Source organism: Myotis brandtii, unplaced genomic scaffold (genome assembly GCF_000412655.1).
Source record: "Myotis brandtii unplaced genomic scaffold, ASM41265v1 scaffold454, whole genome shotgun sequence".
Lineage (NCBI taxonomy): Eukaryota > Metazoa > Chordata > Mammalia > Chiroptera > Vespertilionidae > Myotis > Myotis brandtii.
In genome coordinates, this window is record NW_005367354.1 from 2,994,676 (window position 1) to 3,020,777 (window position 26,102).

The 26,102-nt window shown below is 35.6% G+C and overlaps 1 protein-coding gene across 3 annotated transcripts in view; it reads right to left on the bottom strand.

Moving 5' to 3' along the window:
- NCOA1 (nuclear receptor coactivator 1) overlaps positions 1-22,862 on the bottom strand; it is a 129,920-nt gene extending 107,058 nt beyond the window's left edge. For 2 of the 3 annotated variants that reach the window (XM_005874913.2, XM_014546673.1), the window contains exons 1-2: positions 22,751-22,861; positions 10,300-10,432 (exon numbers count right to left, since the gene is read on the bottom strand). The gene's annotated coding sequence lies outside the window, so the exon portion shown is untranslated. Of the gene's footprint in view, positions 1-10,299; positions 10,433-22,750 lie in introns of all 3 variants that reach the window. The other variant, XM_014546674.1, reaches the window with a different exon arrangement.
- Positions 22,863-26,102: the final 3,240 nt, after the last annotated feature.

The window sequence follows — 26,102 nt, forward strand, 5'->3', positions numbered from 1 at the left end:
TATACTACCATACCACCCTCCAAATGAGCTGTACCAATGCCAAAGCAATGCCTAAGTACTTGATTCCCTATGGACTATTTTATTACAGTTATTCAGTAAGTATAAAAAGGTGATTCACTATTGTTTTAATTATCCAGAAGGTTTAACTCTTTTCTTAACATTTGTTTATGCTATATCCCTTATAACCTAATGGGCATGACTTTATCAATGTATTTACTGGAATCTTAGTGTTGTAAATATTTTTTAAATATTCATAGTAATTTTAGATTTACCACTTGACAGACTTTATGCTTGCTTAATATATATTAAATTCCTAAGCCATATTATCTCAATTCTAAAGATAGTTGTTTTTCTTAAAATAACATTTTTAGGTTTCTGAAACTAGGCGAAGTATCAGAATTAATGTCCAGAAACCCACTAGTAGTCAAGCAAAAGAATAAGTTGTGATACATGTCATTCCTTGCCCAGGTATAAACCTGTAGGAAATACCTTCACATAGAAGGCATTAGTTTACCCAACTATGACCATAGCTGAGTTAAGTTCATAGGTAAATGTACTTACAGTTGAATTTTAAGTGAAATCTGAAAGCCTGCTGCTTGAAAATGTTTTCAGAAAGACTGAACTATGATAAAGCACTGAAATAAAAAGGTATTATGAGGCAAAAACTGTCTGTTGTTAGATAAGCAAGGACAATTCAAGGCAGCAGAAAGCATCCAATCCCTCAAAACAGACCACAGAATTTTCAGAGCTGGGAGACATGGGTGTGACCAATTACTATTTGACAAAGTACTATTACCAAGTGCTGGATATCAATCTGTCAAAAGTTTCCAGCTGACTCAAAAATAAAGTTATTTAATATACAGCTTATCTACAGAAAAACTGAAAATATGAGTTTAACCAAAAGCAAAAAGCAGGTTAAATTTCATATTTTCCATATGACTCAAAACTATAACAAACAATCATAATGTGTAAAGAAAGCAAAAAATGTAAGCAAAGGTGAGAAAAATCGGCATGTCAGGATGTGAAAAAGGTTTGGACTTAATTGTATATTATGATTTGAAAGAAGATAGTATAGAAATTATATGGGTAAATGTATGCTTCTGTTAGTTAATTTCTAAGAAGGATTTAAAAAACAAATGTAATGTTTCTTTTTTCTTGAAAATATGTTAAATCAATAGTATATGTTACAATTAATAGTGACAGAATTGAGAAAATGCACTGCATGTATGCATGTGTGGCCATATTTGTCAATTATTTATTCACTCATTCATTTCTTAGTAGAAGAAAACAAGAACAGAGAAGCAGGAACAAAACTAAAGATATAATGCATAAAGATCAAACTCTTTCAAGATCCCAAAAGTTACTGTGTAGAAAAATACATGATGAATGAAGTAAATACAACCTAAATGAAAAATAATAACCAGTTAGATAACTAACTACACTTGGCTGGCATGGCTCAGTGGTTGAGCGACAACCTATGAACCAGGAGGTCACGTTTCGATTCCGGGTTAGGGCATGTGCCTGGGTTGTGGGCTTGATCCCCACTGTGGGTCGTGCAGGAGGCAGCCAACCAATGATTCTCTCTCATCATTGATGTTTCTATCTCTCTCTCCCTCTCCCTTCCTCTCTGAAATCAATAAAAATATATATTTTTATATATTTTTTAAAAAACTAACTAGCAACTAATATAACCAAAAAACCTTATGAAGTTAAAGGTAAATAATAGCAAACAGAAATAGTCAAGAAAAAGTAAATAAAAATTGACCTTAATTCAGTTAAAGGTAAGAATATTAAGAACTTATTAAAACTATGTGATATTTGACCAAGATTCAGAATACCCTAATTCTTGGTCAATCACCCTACCACTATATATGTACCAGACAGTGGAAAGTGAGGAGGATGCACCAGGCAAAATTGCCTGTTTATTATCCTCAAAGGGTTTTGACCACAAGCAATTAGGGACTCCTCTTCCTCAGTTACAGGTAAGCCTAACATGTGAAACACAGAACAAGCCAACTGGTTTCTTGTCTTCTTTTACTTAGGCCCTCATCTTAACCCACAGAAAAGGAGGAGGAAAAGATAAACAAGTATGTCCATAAAGCCATGATGGAGTAATAGGGATCCGATGAATCCTCCCAGCTTATACAACCAGAAAACTGTATAAAATAAACAACAGTTTTCACATATTGGACAACAGTCAAAGCAGGAGTGAGATTCCTAAGAAAAGGGGGGAAATGAGGTGAGGTCTACAAATGCCCCACATCATACCCTTGAAGCAGTTGACAGCATGCAAGGTAGAGAGGGGGAACTTCAACAGAGTCTGGCAGTCTCAGAAAATTGAGGAAACAGAGACTCATGTTCAGGGAGGCTAAGGCATCCAGAATTTGTGGAGATGCAAACCAGAGAGAAGGGAACTGTATTCAGCGATAGGGCTCTGGAGATCTGCAGAGACGGCCCCTCCAGCCACTGGCAGGTACTGATCTGTCATGTGTTGAGAGGAAAATACCTAAGGTTGGAGAAAGGAAACTACTGGGAAACAAATAAGCCAAAGGATTCCTAAAACTCAAACAAGGTTAGGAATAGTTTGTATTCCTATCAAATAGAGTGAAGGCCTTGTAACACATGAGACATTAAATAAACTCATCAGAGGGCTTCAACTCTAAATTAGCTCTAGGAAAAAAGGCTGCTCTGGACTCATCCTAACAAAGCTTCCTCAAAACAAGGCAAGTCTTAAAAAATCATCAAAGCGATTTCAAAAATGTTAACTGAATGCCACAACTTAGAACAACATAATTTAAAGGCCCACGGGAAGGAAGAGAAATGAGGGGATGACCGGTTGGTGGAGCAGTCAGAACACACACAACATTTATCCATTAAGTTTGACGTCTGGTATGGGTGCAGTTCATGGTGCCCCAAAATCTCTATATACTATGCATTTTCCTACATTTGATACCTCACTGTACTATTCATTTTCCTATACATACATCCCTATGATAAAGTTACAAATAAGGCACAGTAAGAAATTAGCTGGACAAAGAGATAATTCATGTCTTAGGTGGAATAGAACAGGACGGCCCAACATTTCATTATGTTACTCAGAAGGGCGTGCAATTTAAAACTTATGAGTTGTTTATGTCTGGAATTTTCCATTTAATATTTTTGGGCCACATTTGACCGGGGGGTAACTGAAACCACAGAAAGCCAAACTGTGAATAAGAGGGGACTAGTGCAGCCCTGACTGGTTTGGCTCAGTGGATAGAGCATCGGCCTGCGGACTGAAGGGTCCCAGGTTCGGTTCCGGTCAAGGGCATGTACCTTGGTTGCGGGCACATCCCCAGTAGGGGGTTTGCAGGAGGCAGCTGATCGATGTTTCTCTCTCATCGATGTTTCTAGCTCTCTATCCCTCTCCCTGCCTCTCTGTAAAAAATCAATAAAATATATTTTTTTTTAAAAAAAGAGGGGACTAGTGCATTTCATCTTTCTACTCAAAGCTTTCATGATAAGATAGGAGAGTGAGTTTCTGTCATACACATGTAGTTTTTATTCAGAAATATATTTTATCTCTTACCAATAAACTATAGCCGGTAAAAGCAAACCCTTTCTTTAACACAAATAATTGGTTATTCAATTTCAATAACTATGCCACTCAATAATTATAACTGTCATTTGGACAATGAAAAACCTCTTGAACTTCTACAATTTTCAGATTCCAACTAACAATAATATTTTCAAAAACACCATTAAAGATGTATTTTATTTTTAAAAAGGCTGCTTCAGTTTATCGCTATACAAAATAACGGGTGAACCTGGGTTGGAGGGAGGTGGGTGGAGAAGTACTGAAAACCAGCACAACTTTTAACTAGCTATACCAGATCTTCAGATGGCCACTTTCCATAACCTTCAGGAAAGGAGGTCTGTAATTGTAACCCAGCTCTTTCTCTTGAGAGTGAAACAAAAAAAAATGTCCTTATTAGAGCATATAAGCCTCCTTTCATGAAACGTAGCTATTAGCTGGCCAAAGAGAAATTTTACAAAACACACATACATAGTTGGGACAAGTCACATTTTCCCTAAATTGCTTCCACTCCATCTCTTAATAGGCAAGTATTCTTTTGGTAACCAACTCTCTCAGTAATCTTATAAAAAAAAAAAGTTCATTGCAGAGAACAGAGAGACTACTCATTAAACCATCGTAAGACATTATCAACAGATTTTCCCACCTGTCCCAGGCCTAGGACTTCTTGAAGTAACTAAGCCATATTTTTTCCTCCCCATTTTAAAAATTAATTTAAAAATAATTTAAAAAGAAAATTATGAGTTAGCTGTCTTTTAAACCAAGAGACATATTTACTAGATACATCTTATGTGATAAAACAGTGTGCTAAATGCCCTAATTTTATCTCATGTAACCTATGTAAAGTCAGGGGGAAGTAGTTACATAACAGGTGTGGGGGTTGGGGAAAGGAAGGAGTAATTTTATATAAGAGTCACAAATTCAGCAAATAGGACCAATAAAATCAACAAGTAATTGAAAGTAAAATGAGTCATAAATAGACTGCCTGCAGATCAGGAGGTATATATAATTTAAAAGAAACACACACTAGAAGCTGTTACAATGCACTTTATTCTTTGGTTCCTGGCTACACACTAAGTTAATTCTTAGTCTCTGAGTGACTACATTGTGTTTGTCAAGGAGTAAACTCAACTGGACTCTGGATTACCTAAGTATTAAGACAACTTCCAAAATCAAAATTACAAATGAAAACTGGTATTTAAAAGTTTAACTTCTAGCCAGTACATTAAGACAAACAAAAGAAATAAAAGGTGTAAGGATTAGAGTGGAGGGATTTTTAAAAAAAATGTTTTAAGGAGAGATACAAAACCTAGCAAAGACAGACTCCAGGGCTAGAATGCCTGAAATAGTAAGCACTACAGAATAGAGTAAGTCTGTCCTTTGTAGGCAATATGATTTTCTACATAGAAAACCCAATAGATTAAGGAAATTATTAGAAATATTTCAGCAGGATTGCTAAATAAACATAATTCAATTGTGTTCTTATAAGCCAACAAAGAGAAAATGTAAATTTCTAGACCTCTTTCTTATGGAAACTTTCAAAACAGCTTAGAGAATAAAAACAAGAATTACAGCACTACCATCACCTCCAACACCACAACTGCCTAGCTTATGGTCAATCTTGTTTCATCCCATCCACTGCCTCCCCTCTATTCTATAAAATAATGAAGCAGATCCCAGACATATGCTTGCATCCATCAACCTTTCAGTATATATTTCTAAAAGATGACACTTTTTTCATATAACCACATACTGCTATAACAATTTTTTAATATCAAGTATCCAGTCAAGTGTTAAAATTTTCCTAATTATTTCATAAATATTTATTTATTAAAATCTGGACCCAAATATAGTCCAAACATTACTATTAATCTCAAATTTCCTCCTTCATTTATCTTTTTTTTTTCTTCCTGTAATTAATTTGTTGTAAAAGCCAAGTTGTGTGTCCCAAGGACTTCCCCAAAGCTTAAATTTTGCTGACTGCATCCCCAATGGTTATCATTTCATTTGTTCCCCTGTCTTCTATGTTTCCTGTAAACAAGAAGTTAGAACTAGAGGCTTGATCGGATTCAGTTCAATTTTTTGGCAAGAATACCTCATAAATGATGTTGTGAATTTTCATTAAGAGAAACCTAATGCCTGGTTGTCTTTCTGTGATGTTAGCAACCACTGATGATCTTTGCTTGGGTCCAGGAATTCATTACAAAACCGTGATGTTTTGCTCAGCTGGCGTGGTTCAGTGGTTGAGCATCGACCTATGAACCAGGAAGTCATGGTTGCGTCCAATCAGGTCACATACCCGGGCTCCATCCCCCAGTAGGGGGCATGCAGCAGGCAGCCAATCTATGATTCTCTCTCAGTATTGAGTTTCTATCTTTCTCTCTCCCTCTCTCTTCCTCTCTGAAATAAAAAAAATATATATGTATTTTTAGAAAATGGTGATGTTCTATGTATCACTCCTTCATTTGTTAACTAGAATACTCCTGAAAAAAAGAAACTTCCTTCCCTTCAAGTATAGTTAGTTCCTTAGCATACTCCAAAGAAAACTAATGAGTTGTTTTAAAGTGTCATTATGAACTTACAGATTTAAACATATGTGATATGACTGATTATACTGTAGTTATTAAACTTGCTGATGCTCATCTTTGGCCAGCCACAGTCCATGCAGTTAAGCACCTTAGTTATTTTGCCATGTTATTACAGTTTGATAACTACAGGTGTTCAAGGCCCCAGAAACAGAATAAGCTTTAGTCATAAGTCACATTCCCATACAACTAGTTTCTTTCTTATCTTTATATCTACTAAATTAAAAATTCCTAACTCTTAATTATAAATCAGCTGTGTTATACATTCTGGGTTTTATAACAAAACATGGACCCAGAATTGTAGCAGTATTTCTCACAGAAGTCTACTTTTAGCATTTCACTGACTGCCCCTCAAAAAACATAACCCACTTAAAATTCAATGTTGAATGCTTCAATTTCGAGAGACTGGCTCAAAAAGATTCCTAATCTATTCTCTGCTGGCATTTTTGCTCTGGAAAGTATTTCTTAGTGTTCCATTTCAAAATTTGGATATGTTTTTTTAAAGATGTACAATAAAAATGCAGTTTTTCTTTGATAAATTAATAAGCTCATCAAGTATTGGGAAATTATCAAACTCTTAGAAACTGAATTATTTTGTACCATAATTCAGACTTTTTATAGAATCCTCATACCTCATCCTTAACATTAAAACTCATGATACTGTGAATATGAATTAAGTTCTGACTATTTGAAATACTAAATGTATTTGCTAAGTCATGCCCCTCTGAGATCAGAAACATGGAATTATCAATAATAAATATTTATTTTGCTAGAAAACTAATTAACAAACATGTAAGCCCTGTCATACTACACGGCTAGCAAACGTCACTGTGGAAAAGCAGGATCCTATATGTACCTGTCGACCATTCCTTCACAATACTCTGAAAAAACATGGCTTTAATGGCCAAAAATGGCTTGTTTCCACAATTTTTACTTTTTTCTTCAACATTAAATCACAATGAGAAATCACACCACATCAGAATTACCAGCTCTTCTCTCTGATAAAAGAGGGATATGAATTGATATCCTGGTGCAATTTCTGTTACTCATAGAATTGATATCCTGGTGCAATTTCTTTCCTGCAGTTTAAGTAACTAGGCTTGGATCAGAGGAAATAATGCAACTTTTCCAGGCAACAATGGCTTAAAAAAACAATCAACCACTACCAACAACAAAACAAAGCAATGACAAAATACTCTTCTGCAGTAGTGTGTAGTATTTCTCAGTGGTAACAGTTACACATCTATATGAAGTCCAAGTATGTCCTCTGCACATCAGTGCTTTCATCACACTGAAAAACAAAAATTCTGCTAGCCTGCACACATGACAATAATTGCTTTTCCAGATGATATGCCTTTGATAAGGGAATGTTGGCCAAAAGCTCATTTTACTTTCTCTCCAAGCATAATATTTGTCATTAACTTTGAAACTGGTTTTACAAGCTTCTGAGTAGTAGTGTGAGTTGACCTGTTTGTTGCTATGAGAAAAATAACTGTGACTGACACTTCAGGAGTGTGGTCTTCTGTCTTCAGCAACATTCTTTAATTTCACACTGAAAAGCATTATTTTATGTAATTATACTTACTACATTTTTTTATCACAAGTCTAAAAAGTAATTACTATCATAGAAAAGGAAACTAAGGCAGAAACAGTAATTCAATTCCCCAGGGTAGCACGAAAATAGAAAAACCGAAATGTGTGCTCTTTCCATCATGCCACAGAGAAAACTATAGCAAGAGAATACCTATTTCCTTAGTACACCTTGTTGAAATTTGTTTTCAAAGATTTTCTTGAATCCAAATAAAATATTTCTGAAAGGTACCACTTTAACTCAATGTAAACTATATTTCAAGACATAACTTACAAGTGTTCCTGGCCCTAAATTATGTACTGATTTTGTTTTGTTTTCATACCTGCCCCCCACCAAAAAAAACCCACACTCTCAAAATCTAAAGACCTCTCAAAAAATTTACAAGAAAATATTGTCAAAATGTATTATATAAAATTTCTGAGCACACGATTGCAAAATTTTCACTTTTCTTCACTTTCAAAAGGAAAAATGACAAATATTAATAGGATATCACTCTGTGAAAGCTTGCAAATGAGTGAAGAGAGAGAGAAGAAATTGATGAATTAGAAATCCCTAATTAAAGATTTAAGCAACCTAATTTGGCTATGTGGCAGTTTTACAAATCCTATATAATAAAGGGCTAATATGCAAATCAACCAAACAGCAGAACAACTGGTTGCTATGATGCACACTGACTACCAGGGGGCAGACGCTCAATGCAGGAGCTGACCCTGGTGGTCAGTGCACTCCCACAGGGGGAGCGCCGCTCAGCCAGAAGCCAGGCTCATGGCTAGTGAGCGCAGCAGCAGTGGCGGGAGCCTCTCCCGCATCTGCAGCAGCACTAAGGAGCAGGCCTAAGCCAGCAGTCGGACATCCCCTGAGGGCTCCCAGACTGCGAGGGCGCAGGCTGGGCTGAGGGACTCCCCCGAGTACACGAATTTCATGCACCGGGCCTCTAGTAGAATCATTAAGTAGACCAATTAGTCAGTAAATTCACCTGATCAAACTTCCTACTCCCTAATCTTAATTTTTGTTGAGATCTGAATACAGAACTTAACTATATTACTCAGAAAGGGGTTCTAAATTATGATTTTATGTGTTCATTTTATAATTGCTTTTAAATGGTCTTCAGATTAGTGTATTTAGCCTCCCTAGCCCCAGAGTAAATACTCTGAATGAAAGATGTTTTCAACTTCATTCATAATAAAGTTATAGAATAATTTATATTCTTCCACATATCTAAAATCGTTCTTTGCAAAGCTTAGACATTCTACTAATGTTGTTAAATGAAAGTAAGAAGGAAAGATATTTCAAAAATTAAGAGAAATGGTTCTGATAATAAGACAAATTATATATGTAATCATCACCATTTGATTCGAGATGACATCAAGAAATTTTAGAAAAGTACAGATACATCTACCAGCTGCCAGAGTTCTAAAACCTCTCATCAAAGTAAGCTAACTCTTTTTTATCTGCTATTTGATTTGAGGTAACCTTTCTTTGGCAAAAATTACTCAAATTATACCACCCCTTTCTAGAAGGTAATCCATTTTTTTAAACTGGAGCAGTCTTAGAATTCTTCAATATCATGGATTTTTATTACTTTAGAATTTACTACTTTATATGTTCTTCCAAAACAGAAATGAGATAAATAAATCCAAGTAATAAGTGATAAATTTTTGTCAGATTTTTATCTTTTCTATATCCCAGCATGATTAATTTATAAACCTCTATAATGAATGCAAAGAACCAACCAACTTGGACCTATCCCCTAAAATAATTATCTTTCCATACCTTCTGCATATTTGGAAAAAGATAATTTAAAAAAATATTTGTTTTTTACATGAACACCTAACTACCCTGTTTGGAATTTATATGTATTTTAGAAAAATAGGAAGCACTGTGTTTGTTTTCCATTAGCATGATGTTTCCTATGATTGTTTTCAGTTATCTTATGTAGTCTTCAGAGTGGGGACCCACCCCATAATTTGGAAGTATCACTTGATTCTTTACATATCTCGGTTTTCTGGTGCAAGTGAAACTAACCCATCAAATCCCAAAAGCCCTACAGGCACAGTCTATAGGGAGTAAAAGTGACACTTCTTGGTGAATAGAAAAATCCTTAACAACAAATGAGAATAGGAGAGGAAGGTTTCCGAACCAAACGAAGGGACAATCACTAAGATCTCTCGTATCGTGTGAGCAGGCTCTATCAGAGTGCTGAATTCAGTTGCTCGTCTCAGAGGGTCATGCCATAAATAAAGTAATGATTAAACTGGCATTTATTTATTTCAGTTCTTCTCACATAGTTTATTGAGTCTTAATCTGCACAGGGTATGTACCTTAATTTCATATAATGGACACACTTTCCTAATGATAAAGATTACCTCCTTTTAAAATCTGGATCTTTTCTCAGTTTGGGGGAAAAGTGAGGTGGGGAGAGGGGTAAACTCTCCAATAGCTAACCATTCCAGCATAAAAATTTAAACTTCTGAAATATTTATATAAAAACCAACATTATAAAATGACTGCCAAGGAGTCAAATTAAAACAAAATTATGCATCAAATACCTTAGAAAGTAGAAATTTCTAAATGTTGGTGTCTTCATTTGGAAGCAAAAATTTCTACTGCACGATCTTGCCTGATGGTCCTTGATTTTCTCATCAGTCGGTTCCAGTTACATTTCCATTAGTGTGGATAGCTCTAAAGTAGGAGAAAGAAGACACAATTAGTCTACTAAAAATATTACAGGTTAAATTTAGATATTGTAACACATCACTGTTTTCCTACAAGCAAACAAAGATCCTTATACAGATGCTTTAGTTGTTAAAGAAATGTCAAATCCTATTCTTCTCCCTCCTAAATATTTTAAAAATTGAAATTAAAGATTAAAGGTGAAAAAAAGAAAGAAAGTTGATAAGAGGTAATTAGTTACTAGCTTTAAAGCAGTCAGATCCCCAAAGAAGGTATGCAGCAAATTGGTATTTGCTTTGCACCGGTGTTCCAAGGAGACAAGGGGCTGGTGACTGTTAGCTCACTCATCAGAGTTGCTGACATCATCCCAGCAACAGTAGCCTCAGTACCCAGTTTTAGGTAAAATGGAAAAGTAGGAAGAAACAGGGTTTCCAGCAGAAGATCACCTCTATGATGAGGAAGCACCCAATATGATGGCTACTATTCATTCCCAAGTCATTGTCCGTGGGATAAGACAAATTGGATTTCACTAAACTAATGGTAGTGCTGTATCTTCCCACTCTACCTCAAAGCTAATGCCAAACAGTGGGGAATTTGTAGATATAAGAGAATGCTTAAGAAATGTAAACCCTACCTGCTTTCATTAAAGTTCAACTGCTTTAGGCTTTACCACCCAGGGTTACTATTATTCCCTTTAGATCACAAAGACACAGTGGATCAGGCTCCAGAAAAAATCATTGTTCCACAGGTCAATTCAGGAATCTTGCTAGTTAATTCTACCCTTGCTCTCACCCTTGTCACCCTTGGACTTTGTTCAAAACACAAACCATTCTGGCCAACTACCCTCTCTCCTATTTTCATGCCCACAATGTTCTCTATGCTTTCTTAGTCACTCACGTGTTCCCCCACTACTCCCCTTCCTGCTAATCTTTTCTTCAAAGACCTTTGGAGACCCCATTTACATATCAAAACAAATCACCTCTACACCCTCAACCATATCACTGAACACTCGTTTCAGCCACCAGTCTAAATCTGGCTCCTGAAAGTTCTAGAGTGAAGGCTAAGACAGTAGATCGACCTTCTCCACGGTGACATTTCCAGACCAAACTCACCAGCAACCCCATTCCTTCCCTCAAACTCACACCATCTGACTGCCCCACCCTCTACTTCTCTTTGTCATTCAATATCCCACTTTATTTTTTTTTCTAATCTGGGTCCACCCTCAATCCCTTCCATGCACTGTACCTACTCTCATCTCTCCAGCTGCTGTGTTATCTATCACCAGTCTCAAAATCTTGGTTGTCACCCAAGCTATCAGTCCACCTAGTATGTTACCTTCTTTCTTCCACGTCACCACCCTCAAATTCCTAATCCTGGGGCAACTCAATCACCTTCTGAAACACACACACACACACACACACACACACACACACACACACGTAGACTGATCCTGCTATAATGTAATATTAGGGTCTTCAAATCCAGTTAGACACTAAATGCTATCCAGTACCCCTTTTATATGCCATTAATCAGGTCTTTATCCCATAACTCACACTGTCTTTCCAAATTTTTGACACTCTCCCTCTCACAGACCCATGGGGAGAGGAAGGGGTGAGATGGGAGAGGGGTCTTCTTGTTTTTATTAACATTTGTGTAGGTTGTTTATAATGTGAAGATACTATTTCTTTCACTTACTTTTAACATTTTCTCAGTCTATTATTGGCTTTTAATCGTTTTTATTTTAGGTGGCCAGATTTGTCCACCATTGTCTTTTTCATTTATTTTATTATGTCTCTGCTTATAAATTTCTGATAGCAGATAAACAGTCTGACTTTCACTTTTCTGTGGGCTAATTGTTTGAATCCTTCGTTCCAAATGATGTCTGATCTAATCTAAATTGTATTCCAAACTGCCCAGCAGTTTTCCTAATATTAATTCTCACAAACTATCTTAACCAAAATTAGAAAAATAAATCCAGCAATATTTTAAAAAGCAGTGTGTATTATAATCAAATAATATTATCCCTGGAATGTGATATTAGTTCAATAGAAAAAAAATCCATCAATTTAATTCACCATATCAACAGACTAAAACGTAAGTGATCACTTTAATAGATGCAAAAAAAATTAGAAAAAACTCAGCCATTCATGACTCAAAACTCTCAGAAAAGTAGGAACAGAAGGGAACGTCCTCAACATAGCACATGAATCTACAAGTCTATAACTGATATCAGACATAATCATGAAAGACGAAATGTTTTCCCTCTAAGACTGGGAATAAGGCAAGAACATCTCTCTCACAACTCCTATTCAACATTGTACTGTATTGCAAGTATAATAATGCAAGAGAAAGAAATAAAAACCTAAAGATGAAAAGAAAGAAGTCTTCTTTCACAAGTGATAGGATTGCCTATATAGAACACCCTAAAGAATCCAACACTAAAGCCAGCAAGTGAACTAAGCATATTGCAGATACAAGGTCAACATACTATAATTGTATTTCTGCATGGTAGACACTTAAAAAATAGTAACAATTATATTAGCCATCAAAAAAGAAATGCCTAAGGCCCAGCTGGTTTGGCTCAGTGGTTGAACATCGACCTAGGAACCAGGAGGTCCCCACTTCAATCCTGGTCAGGGCATTGATCCCCAGTGGGGGCCATGCAGGAGGCAGCCAATCGATGATGTTCCTCTCTCATTGATATTTCTATCTCCCTATGCCTCTGCCTTCCTCTCTCTCTAAAAATCAATAAAAAAATATTTTTAAAAAAGAAATATCTAAGCTAAATATAACAAAATAAATGCAAGATTTGTGTGCTCAAAAATACAAAACACCAAGTGAGGGAATCAGACATCAATAAATAGACACTATTTTCACAGATCAATCAATACTGTTAAGCTATCAATTCTTCCCAAGTTAATTTATAAATTTAATGTAAAACCTAATTAAATTTCCACCAGGCTTTCTGTAAAAACTGACAAGCTAATTCTAAAATTTGTGTAAATGCACAGAAACTAGAATACTCAAAAAACAATTTTGAAATAGACTGAAGTTGGAAAACTTACAGTACCTGGTCTCAAGATTTTCTATAAAGCTATAGAATTAAGACACTGTAATTCTGGCATAAGGATAAACATACAAATCAATGGAGAAGATACTGTCCAGAAACAGAGTTACATATTTATGGTCAACTGATTTTCAACAAAAGTATCAAGGTCAATCAATGGAAAAATAATTGTCTTTGTCACAACTTTGGTACTAGAACAACTGACAATTCATGTGGTAAAAAAAGAAAGCAAGCAAAAAAATTCAACCTACATGTCCATACAAATACACCTAAATATTTTAAAATGCAAGATTTCTGGAAGAAAACAAAGGAACAAATTTTGGGGATCCAGGAATTGGCAAACTTTTTCTGCAAAGAGCAAGACAGTAAACATTTCAGACTTTGTAGGCTATACAGTCTTGTTGCAAATACAAAACTCTGTCATTGTAGCATGAAAGCAGCATAGACGATGAGTAAACATTAGGTCATGGCCATATTCCATTAAAACTTTACGTACTAAAACAAGCAGTGGCCTGAATGGGCTGTAGTTTGCCAACCTGAGTTAGGCAATGAGTTTTAGATATGACACCAAAAGCACAAACCATGAAGAAAAAATTGTATATTTTGCACTTAAAATTTTAAACTTCTGCTCTTGAAAAGGCAGTGTTCTGAAAATGTAAAGACAAGCCATAGACTTGGAGAAAATAATTGCAAAACAAATGCCTATTAAAGAACTTGTTTCTGGAATATAAAGAACTTTTTAATACAATTGTAAGAAAATAAGCAATCGAATAAAAGTAATGGGCAAAATATCTGGACAATGCAAAAAACAAAAACTCATATCAAGGAGCCTAGTTACATGGTACATGTGTTTAATCTTTCCTTTAGGCTCCCTAAAGCTAGACTACTAATCTCTGAATAGAGCTTCCAATGTTCTACCTTACACAAGAAATGAAATAACCAACAAATGAAATAAAACTATCAGAGCATTTTTTTAACTTAATTTTTATTTTAAAATTTTTCTTATTTATGGAGAAAGATTTGCAGTTCCACTTATTTATGCATTCATTGGTTGTTTCTTATATGTGCCCTGACCGAGGATCAAACCCAAAACCTTGGCTTATCAGGACAATGCTCTAACCAACTGAGCTACCCAGCCAGGGCTAAAAGTTAGTTTTTAGTTAATATATGTACCTGGTACAAAAGTAAACTGTACAAAAGGGTTATAGTGAATAGAAATTTCCCCCAATCACCCAGCTTCCTTCCCTCACTGTGTGTTTAAACTTATTCTGCTTATATAAAAGCATTTACATATATATTTTAAAAATGGGGGCATATTAAAATACTTAATACATCTTAAAGCTTATTTCATATCATTCTTTTTAAAAATATATATTTTTAGCCTTAACCAGTTTGGCTCAGTGGATAGAGCATTGGCCTGCAGAATGAAAGGTCCCGGGTTTGATTCAGGTCAAGGGCATGTCCCTTGGTTGCGGGCACATCCCCAGTAGGAGGTGCGCAGGAGGCGGCTGATCGATGTTTCTCTCTCATCGATGTTTCTAGCTCTCTATCCCTCTCCCTTCCTCTCTGTAAAAAATCAATAAAATATATATTTTTTAAAAATAAATTTTTAGTGATTTCAGAGAGGGAGAGAGAGAATGATGAGAGAGAACCATTGATTGGCTGCCTCTGCACACCCCAAACTGGGGGCCGAGCCCGCAACCCAGACATGTGTCCCTGATCAGAATCGAACCCAAGACCTTTCGGTACACAAGCCGATACTCTATCCACTGAGCCAAACCAGCTAGGGCTCATATCATTCTTTATAAAAATCCTTCATACTTCCTTTTAATAATTTCATAATTTTATATTTATGAAACCATCATGTTTCATTTAACCAGTCTCTTATTAATGGACTCTTATGTTGTTACCAATATTTTGCCACTATTGACAACGCTGTAAAACCTATCTGTGCACTAATGAAGTGGAATTACTGAGTCAAAGAATATCTGGATTTAAATTAAGATAGCCTTTCCTAGATTGTGCTCCACAAGGTTTAACAGGGAGAAAAAATATGAACATGTATTAATAAACCTTCCAAATCAGGGAAACTAAGCTAAAGCAACAAACTCTCAGAAGATAGCCCCAATAACTAAGCAAAAATGTTTTAGGGATTTTCAACTCTAAATAATCCAAGATGCTCCTTAATCCAAGATAAGTTTATAGTGAGTGACAATAAGAGTGGCAGTCAGCTAGGCCCCCATTATTCCAATTTTTTTCTATTAAATTACGGTACTTTTTATTTAATATTTGTAAGCTGCTTCATTTATAAAAGGACTTGAATTGGTTACACGTTAAAATACAAGGTAAAGGAGATTCATCACAATAAAACTATGCATATAAAATTTAAAAATAGATACTGTGTATTGATGAATCTATAAACATTAAAATGAGAACTTTAAAGATGTAGTACTGAAATAAATAGCAATCAGAAAAAGAAAAAAAAAAGATACTGTGGTAGTTGGCATGGCCAGATACTATTCTCCAAAGATGGCTACCATTAATTCCTCCCCTCTCTGTGTACACATGTCACTCCACCCACCAAGAAATGGGGACTATTTACCAGCTCCTTGAATCTTGGCTGGCCTTGTGACTTGCCTTGACCAACAGGATGTTGGTCACGACATGTGCATGAAGCCTTCTTAGACTGTCCTGTCCAGCTCACTCAGGTTACCAGCAGAGTGAGTGGTCCCAGATGGTGCCACATAGAGCAGAAGAATCCTCTCTGCCCAAATTCCTGACGCATAGAGTTGTATAAAAACATAAATCAATGTGGTTTTTAAAAAATGTATTTCATTGATTTGAGAGCGAGAGGAAAGAGAGGAAGAGAGAAACATTGATTTGTTGTTCCACCCATTTATGCATTCTTATACTAGTACTAGTGGCCCGGTGCACGAAATTCATACACATTAAAAGGGGATTAATTAGAGCAGCGGTTCTCAACCTGTGGGTCGCAACTCCTTTGGGGGTTGAATGACCCTTTCACAGGGGTTGCCTAAGACCATCGGAAAACACATATATAATTACATATTGCTTTTGGCCCCCAACTGACCCCCCTGCCAGCCTGATCACCCCCAACTGCCCTCCCCTCCTGGCCTAATCGCCCCTAACCGCCTCTGCCTCGGCCCCACCACCATGACTTTGTCCGGAAGGACATCCAGAAGGTCTCCGGGTAGGTCTCCCGGTCTAATTAGCATATTACCCTTTTATTAGTATAGATTATTAGTATAGATGTGCCCTGACCATGTTTATTGGGACGACACTCTAACCAACTGAGCTACCCAGCCAGGGCTCAAAGTGGTTTTACACCATTAAGTTTGAGGCAATTTATTATATGACAATAGGCAACTGACACAGACAATATCAAGTTCATGATATCAACATATTTAAACACGGAGTATCAAATTGGAGTCTGTTTTCAGGGTTAAAAGTTTTCATTTTTTGATAAGAGGAAAACGTAATTTTTTTAATCTGAACTTCATGCACTTATACAAAGAACAATGAAACTACTGGACTATAGTTTCAAGTACGATTTTAGAAAATACACATCATTCAAATGATGTTCCTTACAGATAGATTCTATACAGGCAGATGGCATGTCATTAAATCAGAACTCAGTACAGGTACAGGCATTTTCATGTCAGGGTGACTGAGTGGCATGATCTTGATATTTTGTTCGCTGAGACTTAATACAAGAAACTAGCTGAATATACAAGATATTCATCAAACTATCTTCTTATATCTAATATTTTAAGTGAGCTTTTGATATACATTAAGTAGTTGTCAATGTGTGATTAATTCTTCTAATAAGAACACAAAAATTTAATGCTCTATAAGGTTGGTTAAAGTTAGAATCATATATATTTATAGCCCCAAATCTACCTTTCTCTTAGAACTGCTCCAACTGAGATCACCAATATTCTTCAGTGCTCTATCCCTTGAAAATACCTTGGTTCTTGACTTATGTAAACTTAAACACCATCTATACAAATAATCCTTCCCTTTTAGTCACCAAGTACAGCCCACAGTCAAGGGCTAGAGAATTAAATTCCACCTCCTTGAAGGAGGGAAGTGTCTGCATATATTACCTGGAATTCCTCTGTACGAGATAAGTAAGTGTGGGCACTTATTTATTCAATCACAGATTTTAATCAGTATGGATTTAGGGATATTTACCATATATCTTGGGTTATAACCCAGTATTATATTACTTATTTTTGCTCAGATTGTTCAAGCTTTGGTCATTGGGTACACTTTCAGAATGGCACTCTATCTTTCTGCCAAGACCCTATTCGTTTGGATTTTAAGCATTTTCTTACTTTCCAGCAATACAAAATGGTCCCTGCTCATTTGTATCTTCCCTGCCCCAGTGCTGGAATCAGACATTTTCCAAGGAGCTTTAGTCCTTTTTGTTGGATAACAGTATTAGAAATCAAAATTTGGGTACTTGGTGTGCTCAATGCTACTGGGGTGTCATTATATCTAGGTCCTTTCAGTAGACAGAGCTAGAAAATATGTCTGTATACTAGACCATATGTATAATGTGGCTGTATCCATATACATACATATCTACAATGCGTTTGCATCCATATCTATATTAAGCTAAACATGAGTTCATACTGATGTCTCTAACTCTAACCCAGGACTATATGGTTCTAGCATTTCCCTTGTGCATGGCTATCTGTAACCTCGCTCTCCAAAAGTGAGAAACCTGTATTGCACAATTCACTATCCATCTATTTCACACTAGTATATATGCATAATGTTTTCAGAATTGTTAGCTTACACTCTCCTAAATTTTTGGTCCTATGATTTTAGTCATTTCTTCTCAAAGTCTTATTAGGAGAATTCTCATTTTAGATGTATGTTCCTAAGATCTTTCACCTAAATCATCTGTTCTCTCTCGACATTCTACCTGGGTGATCTTTTGTATCCATGACTACCTTCCAATGCTGATATTTGTAGGCTTTCAAGAAAGGGAAATGGGTTTTTGTCAGTTTTTTGTTTATTTGGTTGGTTTTTGGTAAAAGGGTTGTTCCCATCTCCCTAGCCTAGAAACAAAAAATTAGCAAAGATAGTTTTCAACTGAGTAATCCATCACGGCCACTCTAGGTAGTCTGGCACCATAACATTAAGGAGGCTGTAGAATAATTTTTTTTATTATTATTATGAGACTTTAACACTGCTGAGATGAGGCTGTCAAGAAACCTGATATATAAAAAATCCCCACAAGAATTTGGCTACATAGCAATCATTCAACCCCTTTTAAAAGATATTTTCTATTTAAAATATTTACGAATGCATTTTCTTTTTCTTACTTTTCCACCTCCAAGAGGTATTTCAGTCTCTCCTTTACCTACCAGCACTGAGGAGATTTGCAAAGTCCTATATATCCAAGTTTAAATATGTGTGAACTCTGGACTTGACCATTTTAAAGGAAGTACTGAACGAAGTGAAAGGAAAATGCAAACTAACTTTGCTTGAGATAGAATGACTAAAATAATGCATGTTATTACAGTTAATTTGCATACAGACTATAAACTAGTGGGAAGTACCTATGTGAAAACAAAAGCTAGATTAAGAACAATGGGCCTCACTAGGAGAAAAGAATAAGCCACCTGAGACAAGCTGGACAAAAGCCAAAAATATGAAACATATACCCAGGGACATATTATTGCAAAAGTAAAGTGTAAGAAACAGGTTTTTCTGCTTTCCCAAAATAAATATCCCTGATTAGCTAAAAATTCTATAGTGTTAGTCGCAATAAAGATTCACTCACTAAAATGTCACAACATAAATACCAAGATGAATTTAATTATTAACACAATGATCCTGCCTGGCCAGTGTGGCTCAGTTGGCTGAGTGCTGTCCCATGCACCAAGAGGTCGCTAGTTCGATTCCCGATCAGGGCACATGCCTGGGTTGTGAGCTCAATCCCCAATAGGCAGCCTACCAATGTTTCTCTCTCCTCAATGTTTATATATCTCTTTCTCTCACTCTCCCTTCCTCTTTCTCTAAAATCAATTTTTAAAATATATATTTAAAACAATGATCCTTTTCCAGCTCTTACTGGTAAACAAGTTGATCATTTCTTTTGTTTAAATCAAAACTACTAAATATGACAACTAGAGGTGGAGAGGCAATCTGACTAGAACAATTTATAAAAATTATTATAAACTCTTAACCTAACCAGAGGTATCTAAAAAGCAGGTATTTATCTATCCAAATTAATGCTTAGTAGAACTTCAGGCAACATAACAAAGTGAAATTAAAAAATCATCAGACAATGTTGGTGAAGATATATTTGTGTAAAGTCCATCATCTGCCTTGTCTGAAATCAGCTCCCATAAATGGATTCTGTCCCATAATTTTCCTCTAATTCCAAGTCTTCAAATACTTAAAAACCCTATGGTTTCTAAGAATTGTATTCCTGGAGAGCAGGGGAAGGAGTCTGTGATATTAAGTAGGACTGGGAAAAATGACTTCCAATTGTACTTATACAAATGATTAAATTGTAATTGGAGAAAAACCTTGGATAAATGAAATATTAAGGAGGAAATTAAGAAATAAGACTAAGAAAAATGAGTCTGTATACTTTTCTCAGGCTTACATGACACTTGCTCTCTCATTATGACCCATCAAATATCAACAAATGTAGTAGAAAGACATAATCTATTTAACAGCTTTAAAAATAGATGATAAAGTACACCTAAAACTAATACAAAATAATGTTGAGTGCAAACTGTAACTGAAATATAAAAAATTTAAAAAGATGATAAATAATAAGTATAATAATAAATAATGATTTTTTTAAAGCGGGTCAGATACAGTAAAAACAAATGGGAGAAGGATATTGACGAGAAGATAGAAGGGCAGTCAATGAAGTTGTCGTTTGAAATGAATGAATACCCCAAATGCAAATAATCTACCTACAGATGATCATGGCTTGACCATACATATAATTAAGGTAAAATATATTATTCTGTATTAACATTTGCAAAATGTTAAGAGAGTGCCTGGAACATGTGTTCACTTTACAACTGTTAATTTATAACACCCACTGTTTATAGTTTAAAGAAATTCTAAAAACTCAATCTTACCCTCTCCTAAGGGTATGAATACTACATATTTTAAGGTAAATGCAATTTAAATATATTACTTCTTTCAGATCTTTCTTTAAAAGCAAGATTTATCCTCCACTTACAATGTGTTAGCCTATAAATTACGAGAGAACATTATATTGTTATTAATTATATTGTTATTAATTAAAGTTTTACTTCAACCTTTTTATCCTTTACAATATTTAGCCTACTTCCAATCTATTTTAATACCTGGCCAAAACCATAACTCAGTGTACATTTTCATTATAGCATCTTCTTAATCAGGTGCCCTTCCTCCCATTTCTACACCACCCCCAAATCAGGATCCAACCTCTAGCTCCCACAGAGTTGGGTACTACAACTGGTGTACTCTCTTTGTAACTTCAAAATGCCTCTAATATGTGCCCTTATCAGATACCATTACAATACTTGTTGACATATCTACTGCCATTATAGTCTGAGATTTCCCTGAGGACAAGACCCATATTTTCTTTATCTTTATGAAGCTGTCACACAAAGCCTGATACTAAAGGCTTCTAAACGTTTGCTGAATGAGTAGCTCTATCTTTCAGAAATAAACTAAATATCAATCATTTAAATATAGTACAACTAGATGAAGTAGTATAGTTATTGAATCATCATTATAAAAACAAAGTCATCACGAAAACTCAAAAATACATGTCTGAGAGGCTGTATATCACTGTGATTAAGGGCAAGAGAATTTGGAGTCAGTCCCAGTTTTCATTCATTCATGCAACAAATAATTAATGAGAGGCTACTTTAAGCTAGACACTACTCGACCCTGCCCTCATAGAATTTACATTTCAGTGGGGAGAGGTAAACAATAAAATAAGTAAATTATATAGTATGTTAGAAGGTGGTATGCACTGGGGGTGGTTAGAAGATAATATGTAGGAGGGAAGAGGAATGTTAAGTAAAGGGGAAGGGAGGGGGAAACTTGTGACACTAAATAGGATGATGTAAGTACACATCCTTTACTCAAGGTGAGATTTGAGCAAAGACTTGGAGGAGTAGGAGAGATATTCATGAAACTGCCAGAATGCTTTCCAGAGTGGCTGCAACATTTTACATTCCCATCACCAGCTTCTGATTTCTCCACATTCTTGTCAACACTTGTTTTTATCTGACTTTTTAAATTCTAGCCAACCCAGAGGGTGTGAAGTGGTATCTCACTTTGGTTTGGATTTACATTTCTCTGACAGTTGTTTTTTCATACTCTTAACAGTGTCTTTTAAAGGTTGGAAGTTCTTAACTTCGCTGGAAGCCCAAGTTATGTTTTTTCTTTTCCAAGGATCATGTCCTCTGTGTTCTAAGAAATCTTTAGACGCATAGTCACAAAGTTTTATACTATGCTTTTTTTTTTCTTTGTACAAGTGTTAAAGTTTTAGATTTTATTAGTTTTAGAATTTGGAGTTAATCCCTGCCAGAGCCTACCAGTAAGTAGCAAAAGTGTAAATAAGAAGTTAAAGGCAATAGGAAGAAGTGGGGCCTATATCTTACTGAAGAGAATACATGCTATCATTAAAGCATTCAAACTCAACAGATAACAACAACACTGTGTAGTCCAAACAAAATGGGTGTATGTGTGGTTGAGGGGGGTGTACAGGAAATAATCACTGGGATAAAAAGATATCTTAAAAATGAAAATAAGTTGGATAGAAAGAGGAGATTACATTGGGGAAAAAAGGGTTTTGCAGCAATGTAAACTGAGGGAGTAACAGAGAAAGGGAGGAAGATGACACTGACAGGTAGGAGAAGAGAGAAAAAGGTCAGGTACCAGACTGAGAATTAAAAGGGGGTTAGATCAAATTTTTTTAAGTGTATCTCTACTAATATAATTATTACTAACATTTCACAAGGGTGGCCATTAGTTAGGTTCAGTTAACAACAATGACATCTAATTTTTTGCAGTTTAATGAACTTTTTGTCTCCACTCCCCCTCAAATAAAGGAAAAACCCATTCATATTCATAAAGAGAAAAAATATATTTCATAGGTCAGGGTCCATCATGCCTTTATAACATGCAGAGCAAGGCTCAGTCTATTCACCACCAAGAGGCGGCACATAGGAGGTTATAAACTACTCAAAGGGTGACATTACCAGCTGGCTGACTGACAGAACTTCCTCAGTGACAAAATGAAGAATTTCTTTCTTGAAGGAGATTCACTGAGAGTTTCTGTTTAATCTTTGTTTTTGTTTGTTGTTTGTTTTTAACTCCAGATCCAATGAATTAAAGAGTAATTATTTGCTTTGGAAAAAACACCCGAAAAATTCTGAATAAATTAGAAATCCAGACTGTAACTTCAGAAGTCCACCAAAATATTAATAGCTTTTGTGTAGAGACAGGAGAAGATATGGTTAGTTACTTGCTTATTTTACTTGCTTTTTTTCTTCCTTTTATTTTTAAATATTTTTCCTATTTTCCACAATATTCTAATTTCCTTTCATAACAGGGGGACAAAAACAAGCAAGAATGCAAGCTAGCCTTCCTCCAAGTAATATAACATGAATCACCTTTAAGCTCTCAAAATACCAAAGGAGAAGTAAATTTAACAAAGGGTGCCAAAATAAATGTCCCTAAAATAAATTATTCCTAAATGTGCCTTTAATAATTTAGAAATCTCACAGGAAACATGTTTTTAATAATAATATTTTTAAAATAAAAGATAAGCTCTTTCTCAATGTTAAACTAGATCTGACAGCTATAACGTACTCTGATGCCCCGAATTTGAGCAAGGGTCAAGATATGATAAGCTCCCTTCTGGCTTGCACACTTGCTTCTTTTTTTCAATGAATTGGTACGATCTCTTCTTTAAACTATGAATAGTTAATATAACTATTAGTTTTGCAGATTCACCTGACACTCATTATACTAAACTTAATATCATGTTTACTTTTTACTAAATGACCATAGATGTTTTTCAATGTCAAAATCTAAGCCATAAAAAACTTAACTTTCTACTTATGTTTACATTTTATTACCCAGTATCCTAATTTTATTAATCTGTCAATATTATTCATTTAAGTCACAATTGCTATAGAGACTAGAATATTATTTGCTCCACAGAGTTCAATCAAATAAAAATGAAGACTATTACCAATGCTTATGTGACTATGTTATTGCCAAGAAATTAAAATTTGCTATTTTTCAACTAAACTGGTCAAATGGATTATGACTGCCTTTATACAAGAATAAGTTAGTCACAGACCCAGAGCCACACAGTTCCAGGGGCCTGTTCATTTGATAGTACATATAAATGTGTCCTTACATATACTAAGTGCTTCTAGAGCTGGCCGGAGAAATTGCTGAACCTAATAACTGCTCACCATCTAGAACTAATGATCTCACAGTCCAGGAAGAAGGTGAAAGCCCTTCTGTCTCAGATGCTGAGGGCTCTACTCAGATAAGAGGTTGGACTATATATGATCAATAAACTTCCTCCTAATTCTGACATTTTATGATAAGTGCAAAGGTGAATATGGCTTTGGTAAAGAAATTCCATTTAAGACCCACAAAATACTCATTAGCAGGGAGTCAAAGGTGAAACCAATGAAGTGGCAGAAAATCACATATTGATTAAAATATTAAATGAGGTGAACATGAAAGGTCTTACTGATGTATATATTTAGAAGATAATGACCTTTTCTCTACTGCAAAAAGAATTGGAATCTACCTCACACCATATAGAAAAATTAACTAAAAATGAACCAAAGACCCAAATGTAAGTAATAAAACTTAAAGCTCTTAGAAAAGAAACATAGGCATTAATTTTTCATGACCTTGAGTTGGGCAAAGAATTCTTAGCTATGACACCAAAAGCTCAAGAAGGAAAAATAATAGATAAATTGGACTTCATCAAAATGTAAAACTTTTGTGCCTCAATGGACTCACCATCAAGAAAGTAAAAATACAATCCACATAAGGGGAAAATATATTTGCAAGTCATATATCTGATATGGGACTTATATCAAGAACTCTCAAAGTTTAATAATAAAAAGACAACCAAATTTTAAAATGGGCACAAGATTGAAATAGACATTTCTTTATGAAAGATGTGCAAATGGCCAATAAGCATATAAAAAGATGCTCAACATCTCAGTCATTAGGGAAATGCATATCAAAATTACAATGTATGGCTAAAATTAAAAAGTCATATACTAGCCCTAGCCGGTTTGGCTCAGTGGATAGAGCGTCGGCCTGCGGACTGAAAGGTCCCAGGTTCCATTCCGGTCAAGGGCATGTACCTTGGTTGCGGGCACATCTCCAGTAGGGTGTGTGCAGGAGGCAGCTGATCGATGTTTCTCTCTCATCGATGTTTCTGACTATCTCTCTCCCTTCCTCTCTGAAATAAATAAAAATATCAAAAATATTTTAAAAAGCCGTAACTGGTTTGGCTCAGTGGATAGAGCGTCGGCCTGCGGACTGAAAGGTCCCAGGTTCCATTCCGGTCAAGGGCATGTACCTTGGTTGCGGGCACATCTCCAGTAGGGTGTGTGCAGGAGGCAGCTGATCGATGTTTCTCTCTCATCGATGTTTCTGACTATCTCTCTCCCTTCCTCTCTGTAAAAAATCAATAAAATATATTTTTAAAAATATATATTAAAAGTCATATAATAAATATTTGCAAGGATATGGAGAACTCAGAAACCTCATACACTGTTGGTAGAAATGTAAAATGGTACAGCCACTTTGGAAAACTTTGTAGTTCCTCAAAATGTTAGACACAGAGCTACCATATGACCCAGCAATTCCACTCCTACGTATACAACCAAAAGAAAGGAAAACATATGTCCATGTAAAAACCTGTACATGAAGGTTATTAGCAGCATTATTCATGACAGTCAAAAAGTAGAAATAACCTAAATATTTGTTCATCAACAGTTGAACAAATACACCAAGTGTGGTATATCATACAACAGGGTATTATTTGGCCATAAAAAGGAATGAAGTACTAACACATTCTATAATGAATGAACCTTGAAAATACTATGCAAAGTTAAAGAAGCCAGACATAAAAGGTCACATACTGTATGATTCCATGGGATTTCTTTTTGGGGTAATGAAATAGCCAGGTATTATTGATTATAGTTGTATAATTTTGTGAATATACTAAAAGCCATGGAATTGTATATTTTATTTGTTTTTTAGATTTTTTTCTCTATTAAGGTATTTCATATGTGTCCTTATCTGCCCACTGTCCCCCCCCCCCCCCCCCCCCCTGGCCTATGGGTCTAATTGGAACTGCAATTTCCCCAAAAGCACTTTTATTTTTTTTTTTATTAGATTTTCCTTGACAATCCCCTGGCCTCCCCTACCCCCCAGTGTCTTATGTCCATTGGTTTTGCTTATATGCATGCATACAAGTCCTTCGGTTGATCTCTTACTCCCCTCCCTTCTGCCCCCCAACCCTCTCTGGCCTTCCCACTGCAGTTTGACAATCAGTTTGAGGCA